We start from the raw sequence: 14,203 nt of genomic DNA on the forward strand, positions 1-14,203 counted from the left end.
GTGAAGGGGGTCTTGGGTAAAAGATGAATATCTGTTGAGAAGAGAACAAAGAGGGCAAGTGTGAGTGAAGTATGCTCATGAACTGATGATAAATTTATGTGGCCCAAAGGGATTTCTCTTTTGTCAAGCCTGGTGGGACGTGCAAAACTGCCAGAAGTATGTCCAGTGGATTACTTAAGAAATATTTGACACTGAAAGCAGCTAGTGGAAGTGATTTTCTATTGCTATCAAAATAGTGCACATTACAAGCAGCAATAGTAATATATATACAACCTGGGTATTAAATGGTTATGAAGCAAATCCAGAAAAGCTACTGAAAAAAATGTAACCTTTAGAAGTACTAGTGTAATAAGTCTCTCATACAAACACACACACATTATGTATATCTTGATTTAGAAAAAGCATTTGAGAAGGTGCTGTCATTCTCTTACCGTCTACTGCCAAAATCACAGCTTCTGTCCTCCTTCACACTCAAGAACTCCCTGAAATACTCTAGAAATCAAAATTCCAGCACCTCTCCAATTGCATTCCTTCAAAAACTCTGCACATCTGTTTAAATTATCCCAACACTTCACATTCTTCTCACAACCAAGGACATACACACTCGCAAACACCCATACTTCCCAACCTATTCTCATTTTTACACATTTTACACTTGACATTCTTATATTCATACACACACACATTTTCATTACTCACTACCAGAACCACTCCTTTCCTCTTTCACCCTTCTCCATTGAATACTTTTAGTTAACAAAACTTGAATATATACATTTTCCTTACCCAACATCTTTTAATGCTATCAATAAAAACATGCATGTTCAAGTTTTGATGCATCCTCAGTCATTCTGCAAAACAAATTCCTGACTTCTAACAAGATTCTACAGTTACCACATTGTGTGTGTGAGTTTTTTCTTACATTTTTCTTACCCTTGTTTTGCCACTAGCAACTGCTACACTTGTGGATAAATGCTGGAGTTGTTCTACCAAGAGGTACTGAGGAAAATGTACTTCAGAAATTAATGAATGTGCAATGTGAATACTCCAGTAAAGTAGCATAAATCATCTTGATCTCCCTTGCTTGGAATAAGAAGCAATTTTCAATATTTCATGAGGAAGGGAAGCCACAAAGAGAGACTTTGATGGAAGCCACCCAACTGATTCAAAGAGTAGGCTCCCTCCGTGTCCAGCAGGCACTTCTCTATGCTTTTGCAATAGTAGAACCAACAATGGGGGTTTGCTTGAGACAGTCCTGAAAAATGGATATTGACAAGAAGGTTCTCACCACTATTTTTCAAATCCCATTGACATGCTCTACTTATGGGCTGCATTCCCAAGAGGCTGGCACTATGTCTCCAACTCCAACTCTCTTCCAATTTTCCACACAAAGAGAGCTAGCAGCTGTTTCCTTTCCCTTTCTCCTACTAGCTGGTAACAGAGAAACAGATCCATCAGTACAGATCATTCCTGTGAGTCAGGTGAGGCAAATAATGGACTACCATGTGCAGGTGCACATGGTAGTCCAGCATGATGGATATCAGAATCATCTTGCCACCCATCTTCAAAACCCACCAACATCCTAATCTCCATCTGGAGGTGCAGCCCTGAGAGGTGACAGAGAAAAAGACCCACAGTAATAAAACAAACATTAATCCAAAGTTTTCCCCCATAGATCTATGGGAAAGATTAAGGGCCACTACCACCTGCTGTGGGACTGCAGTGGAATTCAAAGCAACAATTATTAAGAAGCACTGGGCCAACAATGGACTACTTACCAACACGAAGTAATTTAATTTTTTACTTCTACTTGTCCAGGAAGTCTAAGCACATAGGCCATGGTGATAACCTTGGTCATGCCTCAGTACCTCCTGGTGTGAGCTTTTTCCCACCTAGTGTGACTGAAGCACACCACCAGAAAGATAAATCTTGGATATAATTAAAGGAAGATGGTACATGAAATTATCAATGTACCTAAGTCAACAACAATGACTTTTTTACTTTTCATACTTTCTTTTTCATGTGAAACCTTGAAGCGTCCTCATGTTCTTCACAAACCATAACACTCAAGCTGCCACTTCATTTCAGACTGTTAGTCAAAAAAATTTCCTCAACTGTGATTTTGAAAGAAGAAATGTAAACTAAAAATTTATTAAACAATGTGTACAATATACATGAAAGTTAAATCAAATATCAAGGCAAGTACACCAGTTTTAATGGTGGATAATGGTTCAGCAGCCCTCTTCAAGAAGGATGGGACACCAAAACATGCTGGGGAAAGGCTTGAAAGAGAAGAATGGCAATCAAACAAAATCTTACTTTCAACCTTTTCTACACCATTATCAAACGATACCATGTAAACATAAAAAATAGACACACATGCATATAAACACAAACTTCCACACCTACTGGCTATATATATATTAAAGACCTTTTTCCTCTTATAAGAAGGGTAACATACTTCCACACCATACAAGTGCATAACAAAAACCTGTAACCACCCCTTCCATTTAAACACCTCTGGAATCAAGGGTTGTCCCTGCCCATCTTGGCTCAAAGTCAATTTAACAAGGCACAGTTCTTCTACATCAGGGCCTGACAGCTGGAGCAGATTTACACCCAATACATCATCTCATGGTACCACCCCCCTTTTCATCCATTCAAACATCTATAATACACTGCCTCCCATTACCAGCCCTATAACCTATCCATATATACATATACACACTCAGATCACACAAGTACTCCACAATACACCTCCAAATTCTATACTTCAACAAGCTCCGTAAAAATCAAGCTGAGAAATCACTCCCAAGACAAGTAAAAGCATGCATATGTTCAGGTCACAACCCAGAATTAAAATAGTATCAATACAGAATTAACTTGGCAATGTACTCCAACTGCCCTAGATGCATCCACCACATAGAAGACACAGAACACCACAGTCCACACTGGCTTGCTCTCATTCTATCCAGACAACACAAAATATCTCTCCAATTGATTTGTGGGCTGAACTTGTGACCATGGCCACTTATATGGGAACTACAGGTCTCCTGCATGAGACCTGTGACCATGGCCACTTATATGGGAACTACAGGTCTCCTGCATGAGACCTGGAGCAATGGATTGATCAATGAAGAGGCCATCCCTTTGGGCCACATCATCTCTTCATCAATTCACAACTTTCCTCCATTCACTCCTATCTTTTACACTTTCTTCCCTGCCTGGCATACATTCTATGTGGATTCAAAGCTCCCTTCACCCCATTCATCCACCTTATTCTCAGTCTATTTCTCAACTTCACTCCATCTGTTTTTACTTTCCAGACTTGTCACCTACTGGTAATAAAAATAAGTGTTCAACTATAAAAAATGGCAAACTATGCCTTGCTAAAACTGCTCCTGACCTAGGCAATGGATGGGGTCGCTTCATCCACAAAGAACCAATATAATGGGAAAAACAAATGAATTGTGGAAGGGTGTGAGATGGGAGAAGGGTGGGTGCATCAGTTGGCTGGTTACTTCCCTTATAAGGGAGAAGAAGCCTTTTGGTATATAGTTACACGAGTAGAAAAAAAAAAGATAAACATTTAACCCAACACTATGGTACTCCTTCTACTGCCTAGCTCATTGAGCATGATTTTTTCCAAATTCAAAGCTCAAACATTTCCATGTTTTTAGATATACAAAGCCTTTGCACAATATACATACATATACCAAGGGCTTTCTTTCCCTTACAAGGGAGGTAGCCAAAGTCAAAGGCATAATCCACTCCTATCCATTTCATCCCCACATACTCCACTCCCATACATTATCCCTCCCTCCCTCTTTTCTTGGACCCTCCTGGATGACAATCATCCCTGCATCTCGCCCACTGCCCTCGGTCAGAAGCAATGTAGCAAGACACAGCACATTTACAGCAAGGCCACTTCATTTAATTGGCAAACCCCCTCTCTGTCCCCTCATGCAGAAAATGAGAAGACAGAGAGAAATCCCTTCAGGCTGCATCAAAATATTCACACATACATACATATACCAAGGCTTTTTCCCCCTTCCAAGGGAGGTAGCCAAAAAGGGAAAGGCATAAAAACACTCCCACCCATTTCATCCCTAAATACACTCCACACCCCTCCCACCCTCCCTCTCATCTGAGCACCTCCTGGATGACGGGTCATCCCTGCACCCCACCCACCGCCCTGGGTCAGAAGCAGTGTCGCAAGACAGTACATCCACAGCAAGGCCGCTTCATTTAATCAGCGACCCCCCCCCTCTCCATCCCCCTTTGCATATAAGGCGAGGACGGGGAGAAATCCCTTCGGGCTGCGTCAAAATTTACTCACACATACTACCCCACCCCCCACCCCCCTGCCCATTCCTCCTCATGCTTTCTCAACATCATCCATATACAACCATTCTCCACTCACCTCTGTCTTCCGTCCTCTCCCTTCCTTCCTCAACAGACATTCCCCTCTTCCCCAAAGCCCCCTTCACCCCATCCACCCACCTCATCCTAGGACGTCCCCTCATGTTCACTCCCCCCACATCTGCCTTCCATACCTCTTTTACTAGTCTTTCTTCACTCATTCTTTCCATGTGTCCAAACCATCCTAATATTCTTTCATCAACCCTATCTCCCAAATCCTTTTTCACCCCTGTTCTCCTCCTCACCTCCTCATTTCTCACTCTATCCAGCCTAGTAACCCCCACCATACTTCTCAGACACCTCATCTCAAACACATTCAAACTCCTTCTCTCTTCTTCTTTTATGTTCCACATTTCTGCCCTATACAGTGCTGTTGGCACAATCACTCCTTCATACAGTCTCCTCTTCGCATCCATTCCCAAATGTCTATTCTTCATTACACTCTTTAATCCACCAAGGCATTTACTCGCTTCTCTCAATCTACATTCTACCTCCACCTTCACTCCACCTTTTCCTGCTACACTTGCACCCAAGTATCTAAAACTATCCACTTCCTCCAGTCGCTCTCCCTTAATGTTCACTTCCAGTCTACTGCCACTTTCACCCCTTGTACATCTCATCACCTTACTTTTACCCACATTTATCTTTAGCTTTCTTCTATCACATACTCTCCCAAACTCTGCCACCAGCTTCCTCAATCCCTCCTCTGACCCTGCCACAAGCGCAGTGTCGTCCGCAAACAATATTCACACATACTCCCTCATAACCTCATCCCCACCCACTCCCTTCCATGCATCACAGCATCATCCATACACAACCACTCTCCACTCACCCCTATCTTGTCTTCTTCCCTCTTTCCCAATGCCTCTTTTACTCCAGCCAACCATTTCTCCACCAGCACCTTTTACCTTTTCTTCTCTACTTGATTCGCCTCCCCCTTACTTTCTTAATTTTCTTCCAAAATGTCTTTTAATGAAACATCTTTTTACAAAATATTACACAGTATAGAACATCTATTCACCATACTACATGAGTTCCAAAGATCCAAAAATATAAACAGGATAGGTAAGAAGAAGAAAATTTGGATTTAAAAAAATCCATTTCCTTTAAAACACATTCAGATCCTAGTTAACGTAGGTACATTAGCATGCACAATCAATTCCATGTGTCTTGAAGATTTAAGGGTAGAGCAGAGGGTGGCAATGAGAGGAAGGAAGCAAGGTGGATGGACAGAAAAGGAAGGATGGAAGAGGCAGGAAAGGTGAGAAGGAAGAGAGGTAGAAAACAAGTACAGGAGGAAGGGGAGTGGGAGGAAAACATGGACAGGAAGGTGAAAGGAAAAAAGAAATAAGAGAGGAGGATGACAAGAAGGTGAAAGGAAAAAATAAATAAGAGAGAAGGATGAGAAGAATCAGAAAGGGAGGAGAGGAGGAGGGAAGAAGGATAGAAGTATGTAAAGTCCCACTGTCCACACAAAAGCTACATGACTAAAGTAAAAACCTTACAATACATTTGTAAAACTGATAACTTGCAGGTCTCTAGTGGTTCTACACTGGCACTGCCTGCAGCTTTAAGGATTAAACCAATGCAAGACATACTGGCCATGCATTTAATAGTTTTGTTCCCTTGATAAATGTGTTGTACATTTTTATGTATCACTTACAGGGTGCATACGGTAATTGTTTCATTGTTTCAGGGACACAGTGACACCACAAGCATAGCTCCCTTTCCCGCAAAATACAACTAGGTAAATACAGTGTGAAAAGATGCAGGTAACCACACCACCCAAAACAAAAGCACCTGATCAGTATACATCGAGACTTTGTCCCAGGAACACCTTGCATCCATGGAGAGCTTTACATTTCCTCATTTATGGAAAAGGCATGCAGTATTTATGTTAATCTCTGCCAGACACTACAAAAGCAAGATATCAAAACTGCTAAAAGTGACTGAACACTTCATCAGGACCATCAGGAGGGAGTTGCTTTCTTCTGACCACAATTATGAAGATATTGCTGAGAGGAAACATCATTCATGACAACTGAAAAACATCAGGGACACCGAATTTGTAACTCAATTGCTAGCCATGGTTGATGAAGACCCCAGCAGTCCATGAAGTCCATTATAAGAGAGCTGCAAGTGTCTGAGGGCACCAAAAGGAAGTGTTTGCATGAAGATATCTGATACAAGTCATATATGAATATACATTCTGTGTGTATATATATATATACATATATATATATGTATATATATATATATATATATATATATAATATATATATATATATATATATATATATATATATATATAGATACAGTCGTACCTCGGTACTCGACCGCCTCTATACTCGACCAAATCGGTGCTCGACAAAAAAATTCGAGTAGAAAATGCATCGGACCTCGAACAGATTTTCGGTACTCGACTAGCTCGAACAGCGGGTAAGCGTCAGTTCGACTCAGACCGCCAGCGGAGTAAGACGTACGCAGTTTGTTCGAGTATTTCTTCCCAGATTTAAACTTTTTCGTGTTGCCCTAGCCCTTAATATTGGGTCCAAAGAAAGACAGTGATAAGGGGAAAATTGGTTTCGGTGTTCGAACAAATCGGTGCTCGACCATCACCTCAGAACGGATTATGGTCGAGTACCGAGGTACGACTGTATATATAATATATATATATATATATATATGTATATATACATATGTATATGCAGAAAAACCACCAAGGAAAAAGATAAACTGATGACCAAGCACTTTCGTCTATTCAGACATCCTCAGGGTACATAGAAATGAAAAAGGACACATGAACATATACACAGAGTATAAGATCAGGAAGGGAACCGGAAAAGGTTGTGAGGCTCTATTGTCAACCTGACCCGTTCGCAGCAGCGGACGTTTGGGCCACTACCTTTTTCTCAATAAAATTGTCCAGTTTGTACATACCATGACTTAAATTTAAGTTATTGACAAATGTATCTTTGATCAGACTGGATTCTATTATATTTCTAGTCAAATATGACTTATTTTTAACAATTTCTTTAGCACCCTCCTAATTTATGCAATGATTAAAATCCCTTAGGTGAATAAATAATGCATTAGAAATGCATCATAAGGGATGAAGGATTTGTCGACATGACAGAAGAAGACGTCAGCGCCCTTATCGATTGCCACTCAGAGACCCACTGACAGATGAAAACCTCCTTGAGATGACAAAGTCTGCAAGTGAGGAAGAAAACGAAGAGGAAGACGAAGAAGACACTGAAAAGCGTGGCCTTACCCTGGAGAACCTGCAACAATTGTGCAACATGGCAAGGGCAATGCAACAATTTGCACAAGACATTGACAACAATATGGTTCCAGCTGTTGAGTTTAGCAATCGTGTTGACGGGGTTATGTCCTTGTACAGGGAAATTTTGAAGCAAATGAAAAAACAAAGACAACAACTGCCCATCACCATGGTAAAAGGTGAAGGTAAAAACCCCAGCTACACCGTCAGCAACTCCAGCAGAAGAGTCTCCAAGTAAACCTAAAGCCTCTACGAGTCAAGTGAGAGCCTCTCCTCCACCACCAACACATGCCTCTTCGCCTTTCTCAGAAGGCAATGTTGATGAATGTTAATTACTGTATAATAAATGTTAATTACTGTATAAGGTTTTATAATTAAAGATTTAAGTATATACATGTACTGTTGTAATCTTCGTTTCATATATGTAAAGTATAAATACTGTTTACATATTCTAAACATTCTGGTACCCACATACAAAAAATTCCTGGGGGGGGGGCAAATCCTACTTCACAGTTTTTCACCTTTCACGGGGGGTTCTTGCCCCCATTAACCACGAAAAACGAGGGATCACTGTATGTATGTATGTATGTGTATATATATACAGACGCTCCTCAACTTACGTTCCGAACGGCCGAACGTAAGTTGAAAATGAACATAAGTTGAACTGTACTATACATCCATAAATTCTATTACCGTATCTTATAAAACACCCCTAAATCATTAATTATACACATAACATTGTAAAATAATAACATTAATTTCAAATAAATTAAATTCAAGCAACATAAATTGAGATGGTGGAGGAGGAGGGGGAGGAGGAGGAGGCAAGGCACGTCCAGTCTGTCGTTTGTGCCATGTAAACAATGGACGCAGTATCATGCGTAAGTATCATTTGAACTACAGAGAGCGCGCTAAACTAAAAAATTCACTCAAAAAAAAAAAAAAATTACAATTTTTTTTTTACAGTCAGTTCAAACGTAAAATCGAAAAAATGTAAAACGAATGAATGTAAGTAGAGGAGCGTCTGTATATATATATATATATATGTGTGTATATATATATATATATATATCTTCTTCAGAGTTTTCAGCTTCCTAAAGGTATCCTTTATGACAAGGGGTAAAGGAAAGAGTAGATTTCCTAATCCAGTCATTATTGGCTTGATGTTTCGACTCTGCACGAGTCATTATCAAAAGACAAAGATGGAACAAATGCATTTGTTCCATCTTTGCCATAAAGGATACCTTCAGGAAGTTAGAAAATGAAGAAGAAATTGATCAGCACTGAATTTGCAGTTTCTTTTAAGCAAGCCTGCCTAAGAGAAAATTTAACATATATATATATATATATATATATATATATATATATATATATATATATACATACATACATATATACACATGTATACATACATACACACATATATATATATATATATATACATATATTTATTAACCACAATTAATTTTAATTCTAAGCCATCAACATTGAGGAACTCGATGGAGGCATACATACAGAAATTGATATGGGGTGAAGTTAAGGACTTGAACCCACGCTAACACGTGACAAGTGACAGTGACTTAGATAACTGCACTATCTTGATACTACAATGGGCTAAGTTACCGGTCACTTGTTACGTATTAGCGTGGGTTCGAGTCCTTAGCTTGACCCTGTATCAATTTTTGCATGTATACACTCCATCAAGTTCCTCAACATTGATAGCTTAGAATTAAATTGAATTGTGGTTGATAAATGTAAATCTGTTTATTGGGACCGTTCAGTGTTGTACACACACACACATATATATATATATATTCATATACATATATAATATATACATATATATAATATATACATATACATATATAATATATACATATACATGTATAATATATGCATATACATATATAATATATACATATACATATATAATATATACATATACATATATAATATATACATATACCGATAATTTTTATGACAGTTGCATGCAGGGCTCGAACCCGCTGTACCCGGCTATCCGTAAATTACCTGTACGGCGCCCTAGACCACTACACCACAGAGACTATAAAATCCTTGAAACCTGGAATCGAACTGATTCCCGAGAGAAGGAAGATCACTTATTACGGCGATCCGAATTCCTGTATTACTCAAGGACCAGCCCACCAGTGGTGTGGGGTAAGGACCGGGACGAACCCCTTTCACGCTTATCACCATTGTAACTATGAGAGAAATACGCTAATGGCAGCGACATCAAACTGATAATTTTTATGACAGTTGCATGCGGGGCTCGAACCCGCTGTACCCAGCTATCCGTAAATTACCTGTACGGCGCCCTAGACCACTACACCACAGGGACTATAAAATCCTTAAAACCTGGAATTGAACTGATTCCCGAGGGAAGGAAGATCACTTATTACGGCAATCCGAATTCCTGTATTACTCAAGGACCAGCCCACCAGTTACAATGGCGATAAGCGTGAAAGGGGTTCATCCCGGTCCTTACCCCACACCACTGGTGGGCTGGTCCTTGAGTATATATATATATATTATACACACACACACTATATATATATATTATACATATATATATATATATATAATATATATATATTATAAATATATGTATATATATATATATATATATATATTATACATAATGATGGTGGGGCGACATCAGGTCACAGTCGCCAGGGTCAATGCTTCCACTAATGATTGTCGGGCAACATTAGGTCATAGTCGCTGGGTTACATTTTACCTGATATTATCTTACTAATTTCTTGACAAATGAAATTATCAAGTTTATTCCCCTTGTGTAGGTTGGTATTTTGATCACTGGTGGTATGAATCAAACTACACTCTATTAATTTTCTTGCTGTTATGTTGTTGGTATGATAGACTGCCTGGGCATTACCCCAATCAACTGGATGATTATTTAATTCGATATGCTTGAAAATTCCACTAGAATTATCGCCATCCCTAACATTTTTCTTGTGTTGTTCAATTCTAATGTTTAATGGTTTGGCAGTTTGACCTATGTAAAATTGATTACACATTTTGCAAGGAATTTTATAAATGCATCCTTTTTTAATTTCAATACTATTGTTGATGAGTTTATGTTTTACTGTACTATCATTTTTAAAAACTACCTTTACGTTAAATCTTTTTAATAATTCTGTGATACTTAACAAATTTTCTTGAAATGGTAAAATTAAAACATTATGATAATTAAAAGGTGATTTAGGCTGAGGAGTTAAAAATTATTTCCTTGCAAAATTGTAAGCAATATTAAGGAATTGCTTAGGGTATTTTAATTCTAGCCCAATGTTAAAAACATTTCTGATTTCGTCATCAATAAATTCAGGACTACAAATTCGAAAAGCTCTTAGAAACATTGAAGAAAAGACTGTACGTTTAATATTATTTGGATGAGAATAATAATAATGGATATATGAACTTACATTGGTTGGTTTATGATATACTTTAAATTTAAGGTTATTGTCGTAAGATAGTGCAATCTAAGAAAGGTAAGGTACAATTTTTCTCGATTTCTAAAGTAAATTTAATAGAATCAACAAGGGTATTTAATTTAGTTAAAAAATCATGGATGTTTTTATCTTCTGGCCAAAGACATAAAATGTCATCAATATACCTAAGCCAAGGGATGTTAGGGGGGAAGATTTTGTGTAATATTTTAGTTTCGAAAAATTCCATGTATAAATTACTTAAAACTGGGGATAAAGGGTTTCCCATACTCATGCCGAATTTTTGGGAATAGAAATTACCATTGAATTGAAACTTACAATCTTTAACACATACCTTAATTAGTTCAATCAATGTAGATGATGGCAATGGAAGAACATGTTTATTAAGTTCATCTTGAAGGTAAAATAATAAATCATTTATGGGAACTTTTGTGAATAAACTGACTATATCAAAACTAACCAATGTAAACTTATAATTTGGTTTAATATCATGGAGTTTGCCTATTAAATCAGAAGTGTTTGTAACATAAGAAGAATAGATTGTACCTACTAAAGGGCTAAGGATAGTAACTAGCCATTTGGAAAGCTTGTAAGAAGCAGAACCAATTGATGAAACAATAGGTCTAGCGGGGTTGTTACATTTATGAGTCTTAATGAGACCATACATATGTGGCAAAGGGGGACTAATTGAGATGAATTTCTGTAAGAGGTCTCTATTCTCATGAAGTAATTCTTTTAATTTCTTATTATAATTACTATTAACTGCTTCTGTAGGATTTTTGTTAAGAAGTGTGCAAGTAGTATCATCTAATAAATCATTCATTTTTCTAAGATAATCAACCTTGTTTAAAATAACAACTGCATTAGACCTAATGTCGCCCGACAATCATTAGTGGAAGCATTGACCCTGGCGACTGTGACCTGATGTTGCCCCACTATCATTGACATTGACCTTCCGCCCTCCAGGGGGTAATTGTCCGCTACCCTTATTCAAACTGTCCTTGTTCCTTTTTTCATGTATATATTATCTATGTATTTTATTACTATGTACTTGTTGCACTGAAGATGTAATATACGAAAGCGCTCTGCTTCGTTAGTTTCTTTTTTCCAAGTGGTCTACTTTGCATAAGTGAACACACGTACCCGTGTTCTTATTAGCATATATATATATATATACACACACATATATATTAGGTATTATATATAATTGTTCATCTACAGTGTTTCACCATATAAGGGGTCACTCAACAAATTACACAACCACTGAATTTACTCTCCAAGAACCCCAAAAGATACAGGTAAAGTGGGACTAGTTTCTCCATCTTTGTGTTTCATCATAGTGATCTCTATCCTATTGAGTTGAAATACTAAACCTTTTCTCCCTTTTCTTTTCTTTTTCCTTTTTTTCTTATAGTTCTAAAAAACCTTATGGACAGGGATTAAGACTTATTTTGGCTATATCCCTGCAGATTCCTAAAAGTGAAATCCACAAACAAGGAATGAAAAACAGAACTTCTTCCATCAGATAGCAAGGAGATGCCCAATTTTATTGAATCCTTTCAAAGTTATGAAACCCATATTTGCAAGAGACTGAGCAAATAACTATGGAGAAATCTACCACAAATATGATGAAAATTAATTTATCCTCTAAATCAATTAAGAGGTAACACTGTAAATGTGCCATGCATTTATATTTGAAGCAATACATTATATGAATATTAAAGAGTAGTGGAAACACTGAACTCAATATAAAGTACACTAATATTACCTCTATGGGCACATTGTCCAAATATGAATTGTATTTCTATACTACATAATGATCTCTTTGCTACAAAACAATGACAACCACTGGAAATCAATATTCCTTGTTAGATGACAGGATGTTGTTGAGAATATCATTTGAAGGGTATGTTTATATAATGAATTTGCTATCAATGTATCTACTGGAAACCGCTGTTGGTTTACGAGACCCAATACGAAGGCACATAAGCTTTATCAATGTCTTGTCTAACAATCCTTATTTTGTACCTATATGGTTTTAAAATGCCATAATAATCTTTCACTATTTGTATCATACTACATCAATAGATCTTGTTTCAATATAATGTGTTTCCTTCAAGATTTGCAAAATCTTGTGCATTGTGTTTACATATTCGTAGTCTATTGAAATGGGAGAAAGTCGCATAAATCTATAGTACACTTCAGTTTCAAAACATTTACCTATTCTATATACCAAGGACTTTTTCCCTTTTAAATGGGAGGTAGCTAAGTCAAAAGATAAGTACCCATTCCACTTCCATCCACTACCACTCCCATTCTGCCACCTGTCTTAAATCTGTCAACTTCACCTGTATTTCTTTTATTTTTGCATATAAAACTGTCAACTTCTTATCTTTTCCTACTCCTTTTAGCTGATGACATAGAAATAATCCCACATACAACATAAAAAACAGTACAAAGTTTTACCACATAGAAATCTATGAGAAGGCCCAAAGACCAATGCCAGCCACAATGGAGCTGTGGATTTCCTGTCAGTGGAACTTGAAGCATCAATAATTATCAATACTGGTGGTACACTAAATATATTTTGTTATGGGAAACTCAAATCTTATTCAGCAAAGAGGCCATGACAAGATCTCAATTATACCACTTGGTTGAATAAAATAATCAAAACAAAATCTATAAAGTGCATCACTGGGATGAAGGGTTGAATATAACCTGAGCTGTTTAATGAGCTTAACAATGCAGTGGCATGTGGCAGTCATTTGATGAATCTTTTTGCATGATAACCTTATGAATACATGGGGCAATGGAAACTCCCTTTGCCTCTTTACACCTACAGAAATAAAACCTCTTTTACACTAGCACAGAAGAAAAGTGCTTGAGATATTATGAAAATGTCTGTAAATCATCTAATCAAAAATCTATCACTTCTTTACATAAGTCACAGACTTCTTGATGCTCTGCATATACTTTAACACAAGATGGGGAAAGTCTCATACATTCATTTAAAGGT

At 37.6% G+C, this 14,203-nt stretch overlaps 1 long non-coding RNA gene across 1 annotated transcript; it reads left to right on the forward strand.

Annotated features, from left to right (window-relative positions):
• The first annotated feature begins 700 nt into the window (after positions 1-700).
• LOC143038531 (uncharacterized) lies at positions 701-3,583 on the forward strand. Its single transcript, XR_012967569.1, has 2 exons — positions 701-3,045; positions 3,095-3,583. It is a non-coding gene; the product is annotated as an uncharacterized LOC143038531 (long non-coding RNA).
• Positions 3,584-14,203: the final 10,620 nt, after the last annotated feature.

The sequence above is a fragment of the Oratosquilla oratoria genome, chromosome 24 (assembly GCF_046742065.1).
Source record: "Oratosquilla oratoria isolate Oo_2021 chromosome 24, ASM4674206v1, whole genome shotgun sequence".
NCBI classification, from domain to species: Eukaryota; Metazoa; Arthropoda; class Malacostraca; order Stomatopoda; family Squillidae; genus Oratosquilla; species Oratosquilla oratoria.